At 42.3% G+C, this 23,044-nt stretch overlaps 2 protein-coding genes across 11 annotated transcripts in view; one reads left to right on the top strand and one right to left on the bottom strand.

The window, feature by feature from the left end:
* Positions 1-23,044, top strand: part of CARMIL1 (capping protein regulator and myosin 1 linker 1) — a 306,964-nt gene that overhangs the window by 75,179 nt on the left and 208,741 nt on the right. The window lies entirely within an intron of this gene.
* The window catches only part of LOC109576737 (vesicle-associated membrane protein-associated protein B-like), a 174,623-nt gene that overhangs the window by 134,658 nt on the left and 16,921 nt on the right, over positions 1-23,044 (bottom strand). For all 4 annotated transcript variants that reach the window (XR_011563295.1, XR_011563294.1, XR_011563296.1 and 1 more), the window contains exon 2: positions 7,762-7,896. The gene's annotated coding sequence lies outside the window, so the exon portion shown is untranslated. The remainder of the gene's footprint in view (positions 1-7,761; positions 7,897-23,044) is intronic.

Genomic DNA, 23,044 nt, shown 5'->3' with positions numbered 1-23,044 from the left:
AGAAGGAGGGAAAGAGACCACTTTTCTCCCTTTGAAATCAGGAAAGCAATATCTTACAGAGAGATGTGAGAGTATAAAAGATACCTGAGCTCCTTGTAAGAAAACTTTCATTGACCATTAGAGGTTTCAGTTATTCAGCAGGCAGATTTAGAAGTTTTCTATTGACTTTCTTCTCTCTCATTTGGTTAGTCTGTGGGGGTCCTGAGTTCTGGAAAGAGCTCATTGGGATCTCTGCTAAATTACCAGGAGAGATTTTTTTTTTTTAACCAAAATACTTAATTTTTTTCCCATCTTATTTTCTGGGTCAAGAAGAAGAGACAGTGAGACGGTCAAGGCAAAAGTTGCTCAAATAATTGTAGCCAAGGGGAGAGGGGTGTTTGTGGGATGCTGCAAGGAGGAGAGGACTGCAGAGAAAAGCAGGGTGGAGGACCAGATGGACATCTGTCTGTTGACAACTTAGTTCATCTGAAGTGTTACGATTAGACCTGGCCTCTTCATATTGAGAAGTGGATGTGCCTGACAGCCGTATTCCTGCAACGGGAAGATTATTCACTGCAATGGGATGTCTAAAAAATTGCTCAGTTCTACACAGCAGCCTTGAAGACCAGGAATTCTTGGGAAGCCAGGGTCTCTTGGTTAAACTGAGGTTTTATCTGAAACCCATTTGGTTTTCAGACATGTTGGGAATGTTCTTAAAATGCCCAAGTGTGCCTTGGAGTGGAATGCTCAGTGAGTTCACTTTATTATCCTTTGGTGATTGAGACATTTTTCCAATATGTGAGGAGTTCATGATAAATTCTGCCTTTCCAAACCTTTACCTAGAAATGTGTATAGTTGAGCTAATTTCCAAGTACGTATTCCTCAAGAGCTCTGTGTATTTTTTAAGGAACCATAATGTTTGTTCCACATTCATTTTTCTGACAAATTTCATTCTTTTAAAAATTACTGTGATTAATTCCTTTAATTTTCCAGTTGGTTTATAATTCTCCAAGTTGAGTATGGGTTATTTCTATAAATGGACATGTGTAATTGTAAAGCAGTGTCTCTGGCCCTGAGGGACCTGTGAATTAAATGAAGCTCATTTTTGATGATTTCTGCCTCCTTTTCTCTTTCTCCTTCTGTCCCTCCCTAGGATTCAGGGTTTTCACCTTTGTCTTGCCCTCATCCAAGCCTAATCTCTGACATTTGAAATTCACTTCAGCTGAAGTCACCTTCACGAAATGACAAGTTTAACTCATTCTCTCACACAGAAATAATCACAGTTAAAGCCTTTTCTTTATTTTTGGTAGGAAAGGCCCAATATGTTGCTAATGGAATTTCAGGTGCTAGAGTTTTGAGTACAGATTTTTTTAGTCATGACCTTATTCCTTATAATGATACCATATTGTAAACTGCTGTTTTAGTTGCCACTCAGGAGGAGACAGATTTCTAAGAAACTTTCAGAAACTTCTAGAAAGCTCTAGAAAGGAGCACTTTTGTTTTCTCAACTGAGACTTAAAAACAGGAATTGCTACTTCTATGCCTAGAGTTGTCATCCTGGAAATTGTTCCTGCATTGAATCTAATTTAGCAAACGTTTATTGATAGCCAATTGTATGCAGTTATAACTACTACCCTAGCTGTAGAAAAACCACCCGTTTGTCTTCTAAAGTACATATTGAGTAAAGAAACTGGGTAGTGAGTAGCTGACTGATAATGAATGATTTTTATAATTCTGGATCTCGGAAATATCTCTCAGGATGCCAGCAGGTATAATAAAATGGTCTTGTGAACAAGTAAATTTCCCTCCCCCAACTAGAGCTCTCACAGGGGAAAATGTGTATATAGTATTTCCCAAATTTACTTCATTATGAAATTTTATAATTATTATCATCAGTAGTAGCAGTAGTATAGCATTAATAGTCCCTGGAGGGACAGTTTGGAAAATGCTAATCTAGTCCATGAAAATATATTTTTGTCTTTTTAGAGAGCTCTTTTATTTCACTCTTTTTTTTCTTTTTGGTTTGGCTGTGCCTCATGGCTTGTGGGATCTTAGTTCCCAACCGACCAGGAATTGAACCCAAGCCCCCTGCAGTGAAGCATGGAGTCTTAACCACTGGACTGCCAGGGAATTCAGAGAGCTCATTTATATTAGTGTGTATGTATTTATTATTCAGAAACAGAAAAACTGTTCTTTGAAAAGTGATAAATGGATTCCTGTCCGTAAGTTTTTTTATGTAAAGGGTGCCTGTATTTCACTTGGGTACTGGTGAGGTTTTAGAGGGCTGGGGTCCAGAGATGATGGTGGTGATAACCTTCATGGGATGAACCCTCACACAGGGTGCTTACTTAAGGATGGTGTTGGGTATTTCTTTTGGAATCTAAAGCAAGAAGTAGGAACTTGCAGTTCCTGTTTATAGATGACAGATAACTTGCCCAATATGCCGCTTAGAGAGTTTTTATAACATGCTAGCCACTTTTTTTTTTTTAAGGTGATGAGATTTTTTTATTTTTATTTTTTTTTTTTTAATTTTTTTTTTTAAACCACTTATTTAAATTCCATGGATGGAGGAGCCTGGTGGACTACAGTCCATGGGGTCGCAAAGAGTCGGACACGACTGAGCGACTTCACTCACTCACTCACTCAGCCACTTTTTTTTTTTTAAGGTGATGAGATTTTTTTTTTAAAAACCACTTATTTGAGATAATTGTAGGTTCATATGCAGTGGTAAGAAATGAGACCCTGTATTCCTTTCATCCATTTCCTCTAGTGATAACATGTTGCATAACAGTGTTATAGTTTCACAATGAAGAAATTAACATTGATACAATCAGCAATCTTATTTAGATTTCCAAGCGTTTACATACACCTGTGTGTGTGTGTTTCGTTCTGTGCAGTTTTATCATGTGTGACAATTCACGTGACCGTCACAGTCAAGATACTGAACTTCCTTCTAAGGATGCCTCGATGTCCCCTTTATGATCACAGCCAGCTTTCTCCCGGCCTCCCACCCTCAATGCCTGACATGGCTGCATGACTGGTGGACCACAGAGGGCACCCGTGTGTGCCTGACCCTTAGTCCTGGCTCCTCTCACTCCACCCTTGACTTTTCTCTAGGGATTCACATTCTGTTCTTTCACATACACAGTTCTCCTTTTCTTTCCTTAGTATCCAAAATTAGAGTTCTTAGGCTTTTTTCTTTAAAAAAAAAAAAAAAAATTGTAATTTTTAAGAAAGAAAATTGAATCACACTATTATTTTGCAAGTGTGGAGACCGGTTATTTTTTCCCCCTCCAGCTCTGTTTTGAGCTTGCCTCCATTTTTGAAGATTTTTTTTGCTCACCTCCCACTAGCTTGACACCAGAGCACACACAAGGAGGATGGTGGTGACTTTAGGGGATAAAGGTAGAGATTCCTGCACGCCATTCCTTGAATTCATATAAAGGCATCTTTACTTCAGCATCTCTGAGTGCTGTACTAGCTTTGGTTGCTGTGGTGCTAAGCATACTCCCAGAGCCCTAGGGATTTAACTCGCTGCAGACTAGAAGCTGTCAGTACACCTAGGGATGCAGGGAAGCACAGCACATACATTTCTGTGAATCACAATCATGTCAGAGGCTATGTACATTTAAGAGAAAACTCCAAAACTGGAAACAGTGAAGTCTTTTGAAATCTCTATGTGGGATACAGTTAAAAAAACAAACAAACAAACCAAAACACAGAATTATGGAACAGTTAGCCAAATGTAGATTTTTGCTTATTGAACCCACCAAGCATACTCCTCATTCGGGTCTTTGAACTAGCTGTTCCCTCTGTGCCTGGAAAGCTTTTTTTTTCCAGAATTCCACCTGGCTTGGCTCCTTCCCTCCGCCTTCTTTAGGTCTCTGAGCAATGTTACCTCTTCCCTGTAGTGAATTACACCAACCCCACCCCATTCTCCTTACTTTTTCTCCATCCCACTTTGATCACCATCTAACATGTCCAATGTCTTATTTATGTGACTGTATTCTTTTCCCCCTGGTAGACCGTGAGCCTCCTGAAGGCAGGAATTTTTGCCTATTTTGTGCATTGCTGTATCCCTAGCATCTTATAGAATAGTGCCTGCACATATGAGATAATGGATATTCTTCAGATGCATGTTTTCAAGAGTAAAGGTTTGTTTAAGTTGTAGGACACAAAGGAATAATCGTATCTGTGTAGGTCAGCTCCTGATAAAGATGCTCATTTAAAAATGTTGAGTCAGTTTAGTACAAGTGTATACTTTGCTTGCCTACGTAGAACAAGTTTCTAGCAGTGACTTTTCTGTTGGAAAATGATTGACTTTGGGGGAGCTCTTGCAGATGTAAAGGAAATTAACCAGCCGATCTAGGTAATTGAACCTTGCAAACTACCCTGGAAGTGTTTATCCTTCTGCCGAACTGAAGCATGAGTTCAGTGTTTGCATAACCACCTGTGTAATTACTCACATTAGCATTCCAGCATGTATTCGGTGAGCTACACTCTTCAATTTTGCAATGAAAGTATTTGCACATGTTGGCTGCTACTGTGCAAAGTGGGTTTTTGTACATTCTGGAAGCCTGTGTCACTGTTTTGATCTGGGGGGTGTGGTCTAGTGGTGTAGAGCATTTGCTTTCTGGGTGAAAAGAGAATCCATGATGGAAGCAAACTTTTGGTTTCAGTTTTTCTTTGGGGGCTGTTTCTGTTAGTTCTAGGAATGGAAAAAAGTAAATATTGCTCTAAAACTGAACTGAAGTCGCTCAGTCGTGTCCAACTCTTCTCAACCTCATGGATTGTTGCCTGCCAGGCTCCTCCGTCCATGGGATTTTCCAGGCAAGAGTACTGTACTGAGTTGCCATTTCCTTCTCCAGGGAATCTTCCTGACCCAGGGATTGAACCCAGGTCTCCCACATTGTAGGCAGATGCTTTACCATCAGAACCACCAGGGAAGTAAATATTGCTCTAAGGATACTTTATATAAATATATTGTGGTTGAAAAAATACAATGTTGTTTGTATAGCAACATTGTAGGGTAGGGTTGGAAGCTTCTGGGCCAGATGAATGTCTGGTGGTTTGGGGAGCAGTTTGGAGGGAGGCGCTGGCTGGGGAGCAAAAAGGGGATGTAATGTGGCTGGAAAAGGCCTCCTTGGGGAGACGTACCGTCTCCCGCCAGTTCCCATAGGACTGGGAGCTCTGTGGTGTGGCTGTATGGGTGCTTCCTGTTACCTCACCCTGTATGAGTTGAGAATGTTAGGAGGAAGCAGAAACACTAATTCGGAAAGTTACATGGACCCCAATGTTCACGGCAGCATTACTGACAATTGCCAAGATACGGAAGCAACCTAAATGCCCATCGATAGATGAATGGATAAAGAATATAGAGTATGTCTACACAATGCAGTATTACTCAGCCCTAAAAACGAATGAAATAATGCCATTTGCAGCAATATAGATGGACCTAGAGATGATCATACTAAGTGAAGTACGTCAGATAAAGACAAATACTGTATGCTTTCGCTTACATGCAAAATCTAAAAAAGAAATCAGTTAAAGCAGACTCATGGGTACAAACTAGTGGTTACCAGAGGGGAGAGGGCTGGCAGGAGGGGCACGATGGGGGAGGAGGTACAAACTACTCGGGATAAATAAGTTACATGTATGTAATGTCCATCTCAGAGAATATAATCAGTATTTAATAATTATATGTGGAGTATAATCTATAAAAACGTTGAATTAGTGTCTTGTGCACCTGAAACTAACATGATATTGTAAGACAACGATACTTCAGTTTAAAAAATGTCAGAAGAGAAAGGTTGGAGAGGGAAGAGTTAAGGGAGAACGTTAAGGCAGCAAGAAAGTAATTCATTTTTTTCAGACAGGTGCCCACGTGTGAACACTTGGCTCTCAAACAACTCACACTTTGCTTCATTATCCACAGACACCCCCAAACCACCTTTCACGTACTGGATTCTGACTTTTTTTTTCTGATTCTGACTTTTCTGTATCAGCCAAACATTAAAGAAAATTCTGAGTACAGCTGTGAGGGAAATTCAGGCAGTTCAATCATTCAGTGTGCTGGAAGCACAGAGTCCTGATGTTCATGCGAGCTGACTGGAACACCTTTCCTTTGTTAGTAAAGTTATTGCTAACTTTAAATAACTAATAGGGGTCAGATGCCACTTAATTAATTTCTGAGCCTAGTCAGCTAGCTGTCCTTTCCCCAAGGGAAATAAGCTCAGCTGAGTTACTTAAATCACACTTTTCCCATTTCTTGAAGTCATTTCCATTACCCTGCCCTAGAAAAAGTAGGCGGCTGCAGAGAGGAGGTTGAGACAGAATTATAAGACCATTTGCGTTAAATGAGCTCAGTGCACCACTCTTCGAGATCCTTGAGCAGACAGCTAACATCTCCTAATAAGCACCAGCTGCATACAGATCCAGGTTTTCCAATGAAACCAAAGTGGGCTGTTTGCAGAGATGAAACAGACAAGACTTGACAATCTCACAGAACACTCAACGCAAAATGACGTGGTAGAACCAGGAACATGAGAACAGTCTGATAATCTGTGAATCTTCCCACTGAAGTGTGTGAATTCTATAGTTTTAAGTCCTCTGCCCACTCTTCAGAAATGGTCAAAATATCTAGACCTGGAATTAAGGAGACTTTTGCAATGTCTACAACCTTATTTCACATGTGTATATCACTGTCTTTTGTCCCAGGCTCCCATTTCTTGACCCAAATTTTTAATCAGCCACAATGTTACATGGGATGGTACAGCTACTGGATTATAGTAAGGAATTATAATAAAGCATTCTTTTAGGAGGGTTTTAGTTTTTTGCCATCTTAACAAGAAAAATTTCATATGGTCCTATTTGCTAGTTATTTTGGCTGAATTTTAAAAATCCTTACAAGGATTATACATTCTTTCTATTTTTGCTACAGTGGAGGAATTCAAGTAGTGTAGTTTATCTGAATTTTTAGGAGCCCCTTCTTGGGCTCCAATGCCTAAGTCTGGTGTTCATACAGGGCCTTTGGGAAAGGCTAGATTTAAATATTGGGTGGGTATGTCTTGACCCTGTTCTGGGGAACTCTTCTTGAAAGTCTCAGATGGAGGAACTCACAACAACAAGTTTTACCCAAAAGCTGGGCCCCAGGCTTAGATGCCAATAGAGCAGGGCTTAGTGCCTTGGGTTTTAGTTTCAGTCTCATTCCATGGATCATTCTCGCCATTTACTTAACATTGAGTGTCATGCTGTATTTTGAATTTGCCCCCCCCCCCACCCCCAGCCCAAGTTATTTCAGAAATTACCACAGCTGCTTCTCGGTTATTCGAATGCTTAACACTCCTATTTCCACAGGAGTTGTTAACCCCACAGCTGTCCGGGGGCAGCTTCACCCCCACCATCACCCCATCCCATCTGCCACCTCTCACTGTTTCCTCACTTGCTACACTTCGAGGTGGCAAATTCCCAAATGAGCCACTGACTTCCCGCCTTTACAGGGGGCTGGGCCTTAGGTTCATAGTAACTTCTTTCACTGGAAGGACTTTCTTTGGCTGGGACCCCCACCCTGGGGCACTGCTGCCTCTCAAGGACGTGCTTTGTACGGTGGGTGTTGATTCTTCCACTCGGCTTGGAAACTTTTGCAAGGAAACCAAAAGGTGCCTTTAGCTTAAGCAGCTGTGGCTCCCCCTCCCACTCACCCCCTCGTTTTTCAAACTCAGAATCTTATTAGAACATGGGAAGGTCGCAAAGTTTCATCCGTCTCTGAAGGATGTGGCTCACCTTGGATGCCCGTCTTCCCAACACTGTTTCCAGTCTCGGTCTTTTTCCAGATGGGTAGCATCCACAGGGAGCTGTTTTATCCTGGCCACCTCTTCAAAGCTTAGCAGACTCTCTCTCCAGTGCTCCCTCAGCAAGCTGTTACAGTAAGCAGAAAAACAAGCCCATTAAATTAAGAATTGAATGCTCAGTGTCTCTTTCCTTGCCAACCTCGTTAGAAAACAGCGATAAAGTATGGATGCATATAATTACATGATGCATATAATTAAACACTTGAAATCCGTTCAAGAGGGGACCTTTATAATGCTTTTCTAACTGTGGAATTTTCATGTCAGAGTGGGGAGCTAGATGTCTCTGTTGTACTTAATCCCTCATCTCACTGCGGGTAGGAGGGAGGAGGTAAAGGAGAGGACAGTGTTCATTTTGACCACAGCTCCAAGGTCCCATCAGAGTCATTTTGTTACCCGTGGAGTACACTGGAACAGACCTACTCCCCCGTAATTGTGTTTATTTTTGACTGTGTGTAGTTTGATGATTAGCAGTCATCAAAGATAAAGATGTGCATGACTTGGCTATTCTAAAGAAGCATGGAAGATGATTGTTAACTGTGTGATGTGCTTGCTCACAGGAATGAAAAATAGGGATATTCGGTATTTTGTGCTATCCCCATGGAGTCATGTGGGCACTCAATTTTTGAGGGATGAAAGAGCACTAGGAGATTCATCTGTCTCACAGGTCTCCCACCCTGTGGGCTCTTCTCAGGTAGGAAGTGAAAAGACTAAAGGACTAGCTGAGGGTTGAACTAGACTTTTGGTCCACAAAGCAGGTTTCATTGAGTACCTTCTAGGTGAGAGTTGTTCGGTTCCTCAGTCCTGTCTGACACTTGGCGACCCCATGGATTGCCGCACACCAGGCCGTCTTTTGCTATCTCCTGGAGTTTACTCAAACTCATGTTCACTGAGTCGGTGATGCCATCCAACCATCTCATTCTCTGTCATCCCCTTCTCCTCCTGCCTTCCTTCAATCTTTCCCAGCATCAGGGTCTTTTCCAGTGAGTTGGCTCTTCGCATCAGGTGGTCCGAATATTGGAGCTTCAGCTTCAGCATCAGTCCTTCCAAGGAATATTCAGGGTTGATTTATTGGGGCAGGCATCACTAATTGACTAGTTTGATGTCCTTGCTGTCCAAGAGACTCTCAAGAGTCCTCTCCAGCACCGTAGTTCGAAGGCATCAATTCTTCAGTGTTCAGTCTTTTTTATTGTCCAGCACCATAGTTCGAAGGCATCAATTCTTCAGTGTTCAGTCTTTTTTATTGTCTAGCTGTACATGACTACTAGAAAAACCGTAACTTTGATTATATGGACCTTTGTCGGCAAAGTAACATTTTTGCTTTTTAATATGCTGTCTAGGTGTGTCATAACTTTTCTTCCAAGGAGCAAGTGTCTTCTAATTTCATGGTTGCAGTCACCATCCACAGTGATTTTGTAGCTCAGGATAAGAAAGTCTGTCACTGTTTCCCATTTATTTACCATCAAGTGATGGGACTGGATGTCATGATCTTAATTTTCTGAATGTTGAGTTTTAAGCCAGCCTTTTCACTCTCCTCTTTCATTTTTATCAAGAGATCTTTAATTCCTCTTCACTTTCTGCCATTAAGGTGGTATCATCTGCATATCTGAGGTTATTGATATTTCTCCCAGCAATCTTGATTCCAGCTTGTGCTTCATCCAGCCCGGCATTTTGCATGATGTACCCTGCATATAAGTTAAATGACCAGGGTGACAGTATACAGCCTTGATGTACTCTTTTCCTGATTTGGAACCAGTCTTTGTTCCATGTCCAGTTCTGACTGTTGCTTTTTGACCTGCATACAGATTTCTCAGGAGGCAGGTCAGGTGGTCTAATATTCCCATCTCTTTAAGAATTTTCCACAGTTTGTTGTGATCCATACAGTCAAAGGTTTTAGTGTAGTCAGTGGAGCAGAAACAGATGTTTTTCTGTGATTCCTTTGCTTTTTCTATGATACAGTGGATTTTGGCAATTTGATCTCTGGTTTCTCTGCCTTGGTTCACATACTGTTGAAGCCTTGCTTGAAGGATTAACTTGCTAGCATGTGAATTGAGCGCAATTGTGCAATAGTTCGAACATTCTTTAGCATTGCTCTTCTTTGGGATTGTAATGAAAACTGACCTTTTCCAGCCCTGTGGCCACTACTGAGTTCTCTAAATTTGCTGGCATATTGAGTGCAGCACTTTCATAGCATCATCTTTTAGGATTTGAAAAAGCTCAACTGGAATTCCACCACTTCCACTAGCTTTGTTCATAGTAATGCTTCCTAAGGCCCACTTGACGTCACATTCCAGGATGTCTGGCTCTAGGTGAGTGATCACACTATCGTGGTTATGTGGGTCATAAAGATCTTTTTTGTATAGTTCTTCTGTGTACTGTGTATTCCTGTCACCTCGTCTTAGTATCTTCTGCTTCTGTTAGGTCCATACCATTTCTGTCCTTTATTGTGCCTGTATTTACATGAAATATTCCCTTGGTATCTCTAATTTTCTTGAAGAGATCTCTAGTTTTTCCTATTCTATTCTTTTTCCTCTATTTCTTTACATTGATCACTGAGGAAGGCTTTCTTATCTCTCCTTGTTATTCTTTGGAACTCTGCATTCAGATGGGTATAGTTTTCCTTTTCTCCTGTATCTTTCACTTCTCTTCTTTACTCAGCTATTTGTAAGGCTGCCTCAGACAACCGTTTTGCCTTTTTGTATTTCTTTTTCTTGGAGATGGTGTTGATCACTACCTCCTGAACAATGTTATGAACCTCTGTCCATAGTTCTTTAGGCACTCTTTCTATCAAATCTAATCCCTTGAATCTGTTTGTCACTTCCACTGTATAATCCTAAGGGATTTGATTTAGGTCATACCTAAATGATCTAGTGGTTTTCCCTACTTTGTTCAATTTAAGTCTGAATTTTGCAATAAGGAGTTCATGATCTGAGCCACAGTTAGCTTCTGGTCTTATTTTTGCTGACTGCATAGGGCTTCTCCATCTTCGGCTACAAAGAATATACAATCAATCTGATTTCAGTATTGACTATCTGGTGATGTCCATGTGTAGAGTTGTCTCCTGTGTTGTTGGAAGAGGGTGTTTGATATGACTGGTACATTGTCTTGGCAAAACTCTGTTAGCCTTTGCTTGCTTCATTTTGTATTCCAGGGCCGAACTTGCCTGTTACTCCAGGTATCTTTTGCCTTCCTACTTTTGCATTGCAGTTTCCTATGATGAAAAGGACATTCTTTTTTTTTTTTTTTTGGTGTTAGTTCCAGAAGGCCTTGTAGGTCTTCATAGAGCCGTTCAGCTTCTTTGGCATTAGTGGTTGGGGCATAGACTTGGATTACTGTGATTTTGAATGGCTTGCCTTGGAAACGAACAGAGATCATTTTTTCGTTTTTGAGATTGCATCCACGTACTGCATTTTGGACTCTTGTTGACTGTGAAGGCTACTCGAATTCTTCTAAGGGGTTCTTGCCCCGAGTAGTAGGTATAATCGTCATCTGAATTACATTTGCCCTTTCCTGTCCTTGTAGTTCACTGATTCTTAAAATGTTGATGTTCACCCTTGCCATCTCCTGTTTGACCACTTTCAACTTACCTTGATTCATGGACTTCACATTCTAGGTTCCTACGCAATATTGTTCTTTACAGCATTGGATTTTACTTTTACCATCAGACACACCCACAACTGGGCATTGTTTTTGCTTTAACTCAGATTCTTCGTTCCTTCTGGAGCTGTTTCTCTACTCTTCTCCAGTAGTATATTGGAACCCTGCTGACCTGGGGGCTTCATATTTCATTGTCATGTCTTTTTGCCTTTTCATACTGTTCATGGGATTCTTAGGGCTTCCCCCATGGCTCAGGGGGTACAGAATCTGCTAGCAATGCAGGAAACACAGGAGACCCGGGTTCAATTCCTGGGTTGGGAAGATCCCCTGGAGAAGGATATGGTAACCCACTCCAGTATTCTTGCCTTGAGAATCCCACGGACGAAGGAGCCTGTCAGGCTATAGTCCAAAGCATTGCAAAGGGTCAGACATGACTGAGCGACTACACACACATGGGGTTCTCAAGGTGAAAATGCTGAAGTGGTTGGCCATTCCCTTCTTCAGGGAACCATGAGTTGACAGAACTCTCCACCACGACCCATCCATCTTGGGTGGCCCTACGTGGCGTGGCTCATAGTTTCAGGGAGTTAGACAAGGCTGTGACCCATGTGATCAGTTTGGTTAGTTTTCTGTGACCGTGGTTTTCATTCTGTCTGCCCTCTGATAGATGAGGATAAGAGGCTTGTGCAAGCCTCCTGATAGGAGGGACTGATTGTGGAGAAAACTGGATCTTGTTTGGTCTTGGACCAAACTATGGTAGGGGTAATGGTTGTAATGGTGACCTCTTTCAAAAGAATTTATGCCAGCATGTCGTGCCTCACAGGACTGTTCTAGTCAGTGCTCCTGACTCCACGGCAGCCACTGTCGACCCATGCCTCCACCAGAGACTCCCAAACACTCACAAGTTAAGTCTGGCACAGTCTGTTGTGGGGTCACTGCTCCTTTCTCCTGGGTCCTGGTGTGCACAAGGTTTTGCTGTCCCCTCCAAGACTCTGTTTCCTCCAGTCCTGTGAAAGTTCTGTAATCAAATCCCGCTGACCTTCAAAGTCAGATTCCCTGGGGATACTCAGTCCCTTTGCCAGATCCCCAGGTTGGGAAGTATGTTGTCGGGCCTAAAACTTTGCAGCAGTGCAAGAACTTCTTTGGTATAATTATTCTCCGGTTTGTGAGTCACCCCTCTGCCCCCACCACCAGTGGCTCTATAGTGGGGCTAATGGGGACCTCCACTGGATGAGAGTTAGAGAATTATTTAAGGACCTTGGAATCAGACCCCTGTCAGAATCCTGGCTCAGCTTATGTGGCCTCCAGCAAATTTAACTCTCTTGTCTTAGCTGCCTCATTTGTAGAACTGGAAAATCATGATAATGCCTACTCATAGGATTGTTTTGAGAGTTGAATACAGTGATGCCTACAGAGCACTTAGCACAAGGCCTGACACACTTGAGTGCTGTTTATTGTTAGTGTCACTACTGACTGAGGTGTGGAAAAAACATGTCATGTGAGTCCAGTGGAGGCATGAGACATATGTATGGTTTTAGGAAAGGGAGAAGGGAGTGCTAACCTGCTGTGATGTTGGAGAGACTTTATGGAGGAGTTGGGGTTGGGGCCGCCATGTTGCACAACTCCGTGAGTACCCTTCGTACCATCATCTTTATGAATGGATCCCTCTCTGTGTGGTACAGCTTTGCTGGTTGGGATTATGAATGAGACCATGAAGGATGGGTGGCATTTGAATGGATAAAAGAGGGATGAGGGTGGACTTGGTAGAAATAAACAAGGTTCTTTCAGAGGAAGGTGAGGCCTGCAGCTGGTAAGAGAGCTATTGGCATTGAGGATGAGTAGGCAGGAGGTGAGATCTGACTTCGCTTCTTTGCAGTTACAGAAAGCTGGGTGGAGGGAACCTTCTGGTGTGACGGGTAGCGATCAGGGTGAAAACACCAGGACCCAGGAGAAAGGAGCAGTGACCCGACAACAGACTGTGCCAGATTTAACCTGTGTGTGTTTGGGAGTCTCTGGTGGAGGCGTGGGTTGACAGTGGCCGCCATGGATCCTGGTATGCACAAGGTTTTGTTGTCCCCTCCAAGAGTCTGTTTCCTCCAGTCTTGTGAAAGTTCTGTAATCAAATCCTGCTGACCTTCAAAGTCAGATTCCCTGGGGATACTCAGTCCCTTTGCCAGATCCCCAGGTTGGGAAGTCTGTTGTTGGGCCTAAAACTTTGCAGATAGCAAATATTTCAGGCTTGCAGGTCAATTCTCTGTGGCAGTCCTCAACTCTGCCTTTGTAGGATGAAAGCAGCTAATGAACAACAGATAAATAGATGGATATAGCTTTTTGCTATAAAACTCTATTTACAAAAATAGATAGTAGGCAAAATTTGACTCTCTAAAGCAGTCTGTGAACCCTGCTCTAAAGAAAAGGGATATTGTTGGATGGGGAAGGTAAGTGGAAAATTGAAAATAGGTAAATCACAACACTTCCAGATAATAGATTCCACCAAAACCTTGAAAAAAATTTTCTCCTAGTGTTTGGATTAAATCTCATGTATAATAATCTTTGTAAATAAACCTGAAACTTCTTTGTAGTTTTGTTTCTTTTTCCGTGAATCTGGGTTCTAAGGTTCAGAACAAGCCTCTCTTTATTAAGCAACCATTTATTGAGTGTTTTCTTTGTACCAGGCTCTGGTACATTGGAAATTCTGGTCATTGGAAATACTGGTCACTGGAAATTCACAAATACTTCAGGCACAAACCTTTCCTTCAGGGAGCCACAGTCTAGACAGGGCATCATTATTGCCAAATGTGGGCCCATGCCTTAAACCACATCAAATATGTGGCTCAAGGCACCAAGGAACCTGCATCCTTGTAGAGACTTTTAGGGGGGCACTTCTCTCTCTATTGTCTATCCATGTAGGACTTTCATATTTTTGTTTCTTTTTGTGTATTGTTAAGAGAAAGCCTGTTCAAAGAATTTACAAGTGGTGAAAATGTTTATTTTAGTACCTTCATTGCCAGAACTCTTGGTCTTGATGATTCAAGAGGTTATGTGTTTTCCTGCCCTTTGTAGTTTTAACTTAGTCACTTTAAATCATTTTTCAAATTTCTGTCAGTTCTCCCCCTCAAACTATAGACTGACCCAGCCAGATTGCAGGGAGTGATATGCTAATAGTACCGAAATACACAGGTTTAGATAATTGTGTCTAGTCACCTTTCCAGAGTGTTCTTTGGACCTGAGCCATTCTGGCCCTTGCAGACTGGGTGGAGTTGTTGGGCAGTTCCTGAAGGAGGAGGCTTTTAAGTCTCAATGGGTGTGGAATGTGAGTTCTCTGACCGCATTGGAGTGGGCCCGTTGAGCACTGTGGGCTGCTGCCCTGGGACAAGTGTCTGTGATTCTGATAGAGGAGGACCGAGGGAGCCAGGTCAAAGTTTACATGTGATGGAAGAGAGGAGCAAGAGAAGGTTGTTCCCTAAGGGCAGGGATGGTAGGAGGAGCTGAGGCATTTGAGGTTTGTTTCTTTGACCAGCAAAATGCAAGAGGGATGGAGAGAGGAGGAGGAATGGGACTTCAAGAGGAGAGAGATCTGGGCTCAGGTGACTTAGGGCAAGGCTTAGGAAGGAAGAAGGCTTTCATCTCTTTCTGCTTTACATAATTATGAAAGTATCCCCAAGAACTTCTTTAGTAGAGTTTGAGGCAAGAGGAAGCACTTGGGGTTGAGAGAACCCCTATTTTTAAGAATAGAAATAAAAAGATACATTTTTACAAATACAGTTGGCATAGCATGTTGTTGATGAAAACATGATGAAGGAGTGAACATAAAATATCTATAAATGGCAATCATTTATATGCTATGCTAAGTCACTTCAGTCGTGTCCGACTCTGTGCGACCCCATAGACGGCAGCCCACCAGGCTCCGTTGTCTCTGGGGTTCTCCAGGCAAGAATACTGGAGTGGGTTGCCATTTCCTTCTCCAGTGCATGAAAAGAGAAAAGTGAAACTGAATTTGCTTGGTCGTGTCCGACTCTTAGCGACCCCATGGACTGCAGCCTACCAGGCTCCTCCATCCATGGGATTTTCCAGGCAAGAGTACTGGAGTGGGGTGACATTGCCTTCTCCAAATCATTTATATATTTCTCTATAAAAAATACAGTCGAAAGGCCTCCTCCCCTGCTTTTTTTTTTTGATTAAATAGTGGCTTGCTTTGAAGTAGAAATTCTACTTTGTCCCTTTGGGGTCATGAAGGGTTAGCTGGTGGGAATACAATGGACTAAGATTGTGACATTTGAGGGTACCAAGGACTGTCTGTGTAAGGTGTTAAACATACACACACACACACACACACACAGAAGAGAAGCAGCATGCCTATCTGAATTGCTTTAGAAATGAAAACCAAAAGTTTCCACAAACATATAACAATCCATAGAGAAGAATGTGGTCTGCTTGTGGTGACATGGAGTCACCCTGTAGCAGGTGGGATGAATTCTAGGTTTGAATCTATTGTCCTTAGTATTTTGGTGTTTTCCCTCAACAAGATAATCACTTACTTTTTTGTGTGTCCCAATTACCTTAGAATTAAAAGTCCTGAGATAATATAAAAATTATGACTTACATATCTAAAAACTTATTATAGAAAACTTCTTGAGCAAATTATTATGGGAAGTTTTAAATAGCTGCTGAGAAATCTGTATGCAGGTCAAGAAGCAACAGTTAGAACTGGACATGGAACAGACTGGTTCCAATATGTCAAGGCTGTATATTGTCACCGTGCTTATTTAACTTACATGCAGAGTACATCATGAGAAATGCTGGGCTGGATGAAGCACAAGCTGGAATCACGATTGCCGAGAGAAATATCAACAACCTCAGATATGCAGATGACACCACCCTTATGACAGAAAGCAAGGAATAACTAAAGAGCCTCTTGATGAAAGTGAAAGAGGAGAGTGAAAAGGCTGGCTTAAAACTCAATATTTAAAAAATGAAGATCCTGGCATCTGATTCCATCACTTCATGGCAAATAGATGGGGAAACAATGGAAATAGTGACAGACTTTTTTCTTGAGCTCCAAAATCACTGCAGATGGTGACTGAAGCCATGAAATTAAAAGACGCTCCTTGGAAGAAAAGTTATGACTAACCTAGACAGCATATTAAAAAGCAGAGACATTACTTTGCCAATAAAGGTTTGTCTAGTCAAAGCTATGGTTTTTCCAGTAGTCATGTACGGATGTGAGAGTTGGACTATAAAGAAAGCTGAGTGCTGAAGAATTGATGCTTTTGAACTGTGGTGTTGGAGAAGACTCTTGAGAGTCCTTGGACTGCAAGGAGATCCAACCAGTCCATCCTAAAGAAGATCAGTCCTGAATATTCATTGGAAGGACTCATGTTGAAGCTGAAACTCCAATACTTTGGCCACCTGATGAAAAGAGCTGACTCATTTGAAAAAACCCTGATGCTGGGAAAGATTGAAGGTGGGAGAAGGGGACAACAGAGGATGAGATGGTTGGATGGCATCACTGACTCAGTGAACATGAGTTTAAGTAAACTCCAGGAGTTGATGATGGACAGTGAGGCCTGGCGTGCTGCAGTCCATGGGGTCGCAAAGAGTTGGGCACAACTGAGCAACTGAACTGAACTGGACTGCAAGGAGATCCAACCAGTCAATCCTAAAGGAAATCAACCCTAAAGGAAATCAACCCTGAATATTCATTGGAAGAACTGATGCTGAAGCTCCAATACTTTGGCCACCTGATGCGAAGAACTGACTTCTTGGAAAAGACCCTGATGCTGGGAAAGATTGAAGGTGAGAGAATGGGATGACAGAGGATGAGATGGTTGGATGGCATCACTGATGCAATTGACATGAGTTTGAGTAAGCTCTGGTAGTTGGTGATGGACAGGGAAGCCTGGCGTGCTGCAGTCCATGGGGTCACAAAGAGTTTGACACCACTGAGCAACTGAGCTGAACTGAAATATCTGCTAAAATAGAGCAGCATAATGAACCTCCCATCTATTTTCTCTTTTTAAGATACAGAATTTCAGAAGGTTTGGTTTTCAAGAAGTAACGGCCATTTTTCCCACTACTGTGTCTGGGGACAGAGCCTGAAATGAGCAGACATGGTGGGACCTTCCCCAATGCAGCTCAGATGTAGCAAAAACAAGCTTTCTTGTCTTCTATCTGTTTTTGCTAGTGTTGACACTCAGGTCTTCCTGTGGCACTTAGCACCTGTGCCAAAGGTGACTCCTCAATTAAGACACTAACCCCAAACTTCTGGCCTGGAGAAGGCAATGGCACCCCACTCCAGTACTCTTGCCTGGAGAATCCCATGGATGGAGGAGCCTGGTGGGCTGCCATCTATGGGGTCGTACAGAGTTGGACACGACTGAAGCGACTTAGCAGCAGCAACCCCAAACTTCTGGCCAGCGACCCAGTGCAAGCTAAAGTTAGACTAAATTCTTCAGTGCCAGCCCAGCGCACACCTGGTACTTGGGTTTCTACTAGCTTACTCTTCTACAGGAGGGTGGTTTTGCAGTGGTGTGTTCGTGGGTTGATGGTCAAGGCTGCACCAAGCCAGCCTCCATTCTCTGTGTACTGAGTGGAAGCCATGTACCTGCATGATACTGCAAAGACTGGCATATTTTTCCTTAGCACTGGATGGAAATCATTGCTGTTTTTAGATTTGCTTTCAGAATGTTACCTCTGGAGCAGGGAATCCACAGATGTGTAGTTAGGGTTGCCTTGAGAAATGAAGTGAAAGTCTTGAACATGATGAATATACATTCTGTAATCATTGCTAATTACGGGGAGTATTTTCTTGTGTAATCCATTTATGGTTATTTTCGCTTCCTCCTGGCAAGTCTGAAATTGTCATCCTCAAGAGCATGGCTGCCTGTGATTTTTATGAATAGGAGTAGTACTGTTTGGTTTTGCCCATCCATTCATCCACTCAAGCGTTCAGTACACATTTATTGATACCAGCTGTGTTTTGAATATTTTGGTAGATGCTGGGGACACAGTGAATACTAGGATCACCTTCCCTTAAAGAGTTCGTAGATGAGAGGCAGGCAGTTAGATGCCAAAATAGTGAGTAACAGTGAGGTAAGTGCAGTGATAGAGATATGTGCAGCCTTTTAGGAGAACACAGTCAGCTAAGGCATGAGGTGGACAGAAGGGAGGAGAGGACACCAGGGGCAATCTGACTCTTGTTAAGGCCAAGAGCTGTGAGATAATGGGCCAGGGATGTAACACGGCTGCTCTGTGGCAGGGTCGGGTCTGTCAGTTCGGCTTGCTGATGAGGTGTGGGGCAGTCTTTGAAGGGGATTCAAGCAGTGGAGCAGCAGAGATATCTTTGTATTTATGTGCAGTGTGGTTTTCAGGAGCCAAGGGCTGGAAACTCCAGGAATGCTGAGGTGCCTGAACTATTCATTTGTGCATTTCATTAAGTAAACCTAGGAGAGTGAAAAAGCTGGCTTAAAACTCAACACTCAAAAAATGGCATCTGGTTCCATCACTTCATGGCAAATAGATGGGGAAACAATGAAAACAGTGACAGACTTTCTTTTCTTGAGCTCCAAAATCACTGCAGATGGTGACTGCAGCCATGAAATTAAAAGACGCTTGCTCCTTGGAAGAAAAGCTGTGACCAACCTAGACAGTATATTAAAAATGGAGACTTTGCTGACAAAGGTCCATATAGTCAAAGCTATGGTTTTTCCTGTGGTCATGTATGGATGTGAGAGTTGGACCATAAAGAAAGCTGAGCACCGAAGAATTGATGCTTTTGAACTGTGGTGTTGGAGAAGACTCTTGAGAGTCCCTTGGACTGCAAGGAGATCCAACCAGCCAATCCTAAAGGAAATCAACCCTGAGTATTCATTGGAAGGACTCATGTTGAAGCTGAAACTCCAATACTTTGGCCACCCGATGCAAAGAACTGACTCATTTGAAAAGACCCTGATGCTTGGAAAGATTGAAGGCAGGAAGAGAAGGGGATGACAGAGGATAAGATGGTTGGATGGCATCACCAAACCAGTGGACATGAGTTTGAGCAAACTCTGGGAGATGGTGAAGGACAGGGAAGCCTGGCGTGCTGCAGTTCATGGGATTGCGAAGAGTCTGACAGGACTAAGCGACCTAAGAACAAGAAAAAAGCCTTTATTGAGTACTTACTGTGTGCCCTGCTCTCTTCTAGGCACTTGCAATATTCACTTACATAGAAGAACAAAAGAGAGAAATAGTAGTAAGATTTTGGGAAATTACATTTATTTTGGGATATTTTATCTTGGATTTGGGCCTCTTCTATGGTGGAAACTAGTGAAGATTTAATAAATCAGCTCTTGAGATTTCAAAAATTGGTTATTCCAGTCTGTAGATTATTCTAGGCTGGAGACTCATTTTTCTGCTCATTAGCACCTCTGCCAGAGGCTGGGTAGAAGGGCAGGAAGAATAACTTCAGTCTCACCTGGCACTTGTTAGCAGATTTGATAGAGAAAGTGAGATTTATATTTCATATAAAAATTGGATTGCAAGTTGTCTATACGCTTGTTCTAGTCTGTGGTTCTTACTCTCTATGAAGCCCGGCTAACTCTATGTCTGGATGTATCTGGTGGGTGTGTATCTCACACACTGGGTGTGAGATTAACCCTGGGAAATTTGGTGTGAGCAAAATAGCCTAGGAATTAATACACTTTATTGTTTTAGTGATCACAGTAATCATTTGCAATATGAAGTAAGTTACCCTGGTCTGATATAAGGATACAGAATTTATTTTGTTATTCCTCTGATCTTTATTTTTATTTTGCTAGTTTAGGAGTAGGAATTAAAAAACAAACAAATGACAGCTCCCTGAGGCCTTGGAAAGTAATAGTATATATATCTCCTAGGGTTTAGGCGAGATTTGTATGAATTAATAGAAGCAATGAGTAAGGTCTTGCACATGGTAAATATTGTATAAATATTGGCCATTATTATTGCTCTACTTGTGAAAAACCAATCATGAAATTAATAAGCAACAGGTGAGAACGATGACAATACTAGGTGATACAACATCTAGATAATACAACGCGACATACAGGGTTAGATAATGTATCAGCCTTACTCCACTAGCAAGGGCAGAATAGACATTTAAAAAGGCTTAGGTTCAAGGAAAGTTGAGAGTGTTCATACTTGTCATTTGAAAAATTCTTGTTATAAACTAAGGAAGAGGCAAATATACAGCATTTGAGCTGTGACTTTTCTTTAAGAGTCCCTGAAATAGTAACGGTGAAGAGTGCGCACAAAAGCATGAATGTCTGTGACTAAATAGATAGCTCAGTTTATTGAGCACTGTGCTCATGAGCCCGATTTCAAGACAAATGAAACATTAATGTAAATTGTTCTGAATTTTCTAAGAGGTCTATACGTCCTTAAGTAGAGGATGTACAAACTCTTAAATAGCAGTATATATTCTGCAATCCAGCAGCTTTCCAAGCTACGATTTTTATGACTATCTTTTGCATTTGAAGATGCAGAATTTGAAATTTCTACTTTTGTTCAATTCAGCAAGCTATTCTCAAGATGCAACTGGCGAAGATACTGAGCACAATGAGAGGGAGAGATGGAACCTAAAGTGACTTGTTTCTTGGTTGCAGTGACTTCTAAGCAAAGTGAACCAGCTATAGATCTTCCCTGATAGCTCAGTCAGTAAAGAATCTGTCTGCAATGCAGGAGACCCAGGATTGATACCTGGGTCAGGAAGATCCCCTGGAGAAGGGTGTGGCTACCCACTCTAGTATTCTTGCCTGGAGAATTCTGTAGACAGAGGAGCCTGGTGGGCTACAGTCCATGGGGTCGTAAAGAGTCGGACATGACTAAGTGACTAACACTATGCTTATATAGCTCTGAATGGTGATGACTTTATAATTACGGTTAGAATACCTTCAGTACAAGAATGAGGCCTTGGGGAAGAGGAACATAAATGTGTAGTCATTGTACGAACTGGAGGATAATCACCAGTTGTGACTGTGGGCCCCTTTTCCAGCGGGCAATGATTTCTTGGCCTCTGCCTATGAGTTGGCTAGTGGATTCTGTCATTTTGGTTATCTTTTGGAAGAATGAAAAGGAAACGGGAGAAGCATGTTCATAAAAAAAAACAAAACAAAAACCCCCTGAGGGGGTTGGGCAAGTGGGAACAAATGTCCCCAGGCCTCCAGACCTTTTGAATCATGCTGGTGATTTTAGCATCACACCTGTCACGTGTCTACTGGTATTTGGAAACAGTCTTGATGTCCACGAGCTCATAAATGTCACATTTGGTAGTGGTCTCGAGAGCTCCAGAGTTAAGGCTAGAGAGTATTGAAAGGCCAGTGTTCCTTATGGTGATGGCTGCCCTAGTTGAAAGAGCTGAAGTTCTGTGATAGGAAGGAAGTTTCCTGTTTATATTAATACTGCAGGTTTCCAAGGTATTTAGAATGGCGTTGTGTTTTCTTCTTTAGATGTGAATTTCTCCACTTATTAATGGCCAGTTTTACCTCCCATGCAGGAACAGCTAGCTGAGGGGGAATTCAGCTTCCATTGTTATGGCTGGGGATTTCCTCTTGCCACGGTTGGGGAAACCCACACGCCTATGTTTGCAGTTTCAGCATTCACCAGGCATTTCCAAGTGCCTGGAATGGTACCGTGCACTTTGCTTCTCTCACCCTTGGATACCCTCCCTACTGAAAATGCGCTGATCTTAATTCAGAAGACAAGAGGAGGATTTGTATTCTTTATGCGGAGTCTGTGGTGGACTAAATGTGTTCCCCCTAATTCACTTCTTGAAGCCCTGATCCCCATGTGATGGTGTTTGTAGGTAGAGCCTTTGAGAAGTAAAGACGGTACAAGCCTCGTGATGAAATCAGAGTCCTTAGAAGAGGCCAAAAAGCTGGCTTTCTCTCTCTCTCTGCCATGGATGGATACAGCAAGAAGGCATCCATCAGCAAACCAGGAGAAGGGCTCTTATGAAAGGAAATTGGCCAAGGCCTTTAGCTTCAACCCTCAACCTCTGAAAATGTAAGGAATAAGCATTGTTGCTTAAGGTGCTCAGTCTAGGGTATTTGTCCTATCAGTCCAAGAAGACTAAGATGGAGTCTTTAGGCAACTCTAAAGGAATCTGTCCTTAGCCTTTCATTAAATGTTAAAAAAAAAAAATGGTACTGTTCATTCTATATGATACCATCCATTCTGTATGGTAACTATGGTGGCGCTACTGGTAAAGAACCTACCTGCCAGTGCAGGAGATGTAAGCGACTCGGGTTCTATCCCTGGGTCACCCTGGGTTGGGAAGATTTCCTGGAGGAGGAAATGGTACCCACTCCAGTATTCTTGCCTGGAAAATCCCATGGATAGAGGATCCTGGCGGGCTATAGTCCATGGGGTTGCAGAGTCAGCCATTCTATATATTTGTTTAGAACCTCAAGTTATCGTTATGTCAAGTTTAAAAAAATGTTGACAGTTTTAGTCAGACTGGAAGTAATTGATCACTTTAAAGTTGAAAGTGGGATCATTGCTGGAGTTGAACACCAGTGTTTTTCATTCTAGACACTCGGAAACGTGAATGCTGGTACTTGAGTCAGCATGTGAAAAAAAAGGCAGTGAGTTCAGTGTCTGCC

This window comes from Bos indicus, chromosome 23, assembly GCF_029378745.1.
Source record: "Bos indicus isolate NIAB-ARS_2022 breed Sahiwal x Tharparkar chromosome 23, NIAB-ARS_B.indTharparkar_mat_pri_1.0, whole genome shotgun sequence".
Taxonomy (NCBI): Eukaryota; Metazoa; Chordata; class Mammalia; order Artiodactyla; family Bovidae; genus Bos; species Bos indicus.
The sequence above is the reverse complement of the archived record's forward strand: the minus strand, read 5'-3'. Positions and strand labels throughout refer to the sequence as shown.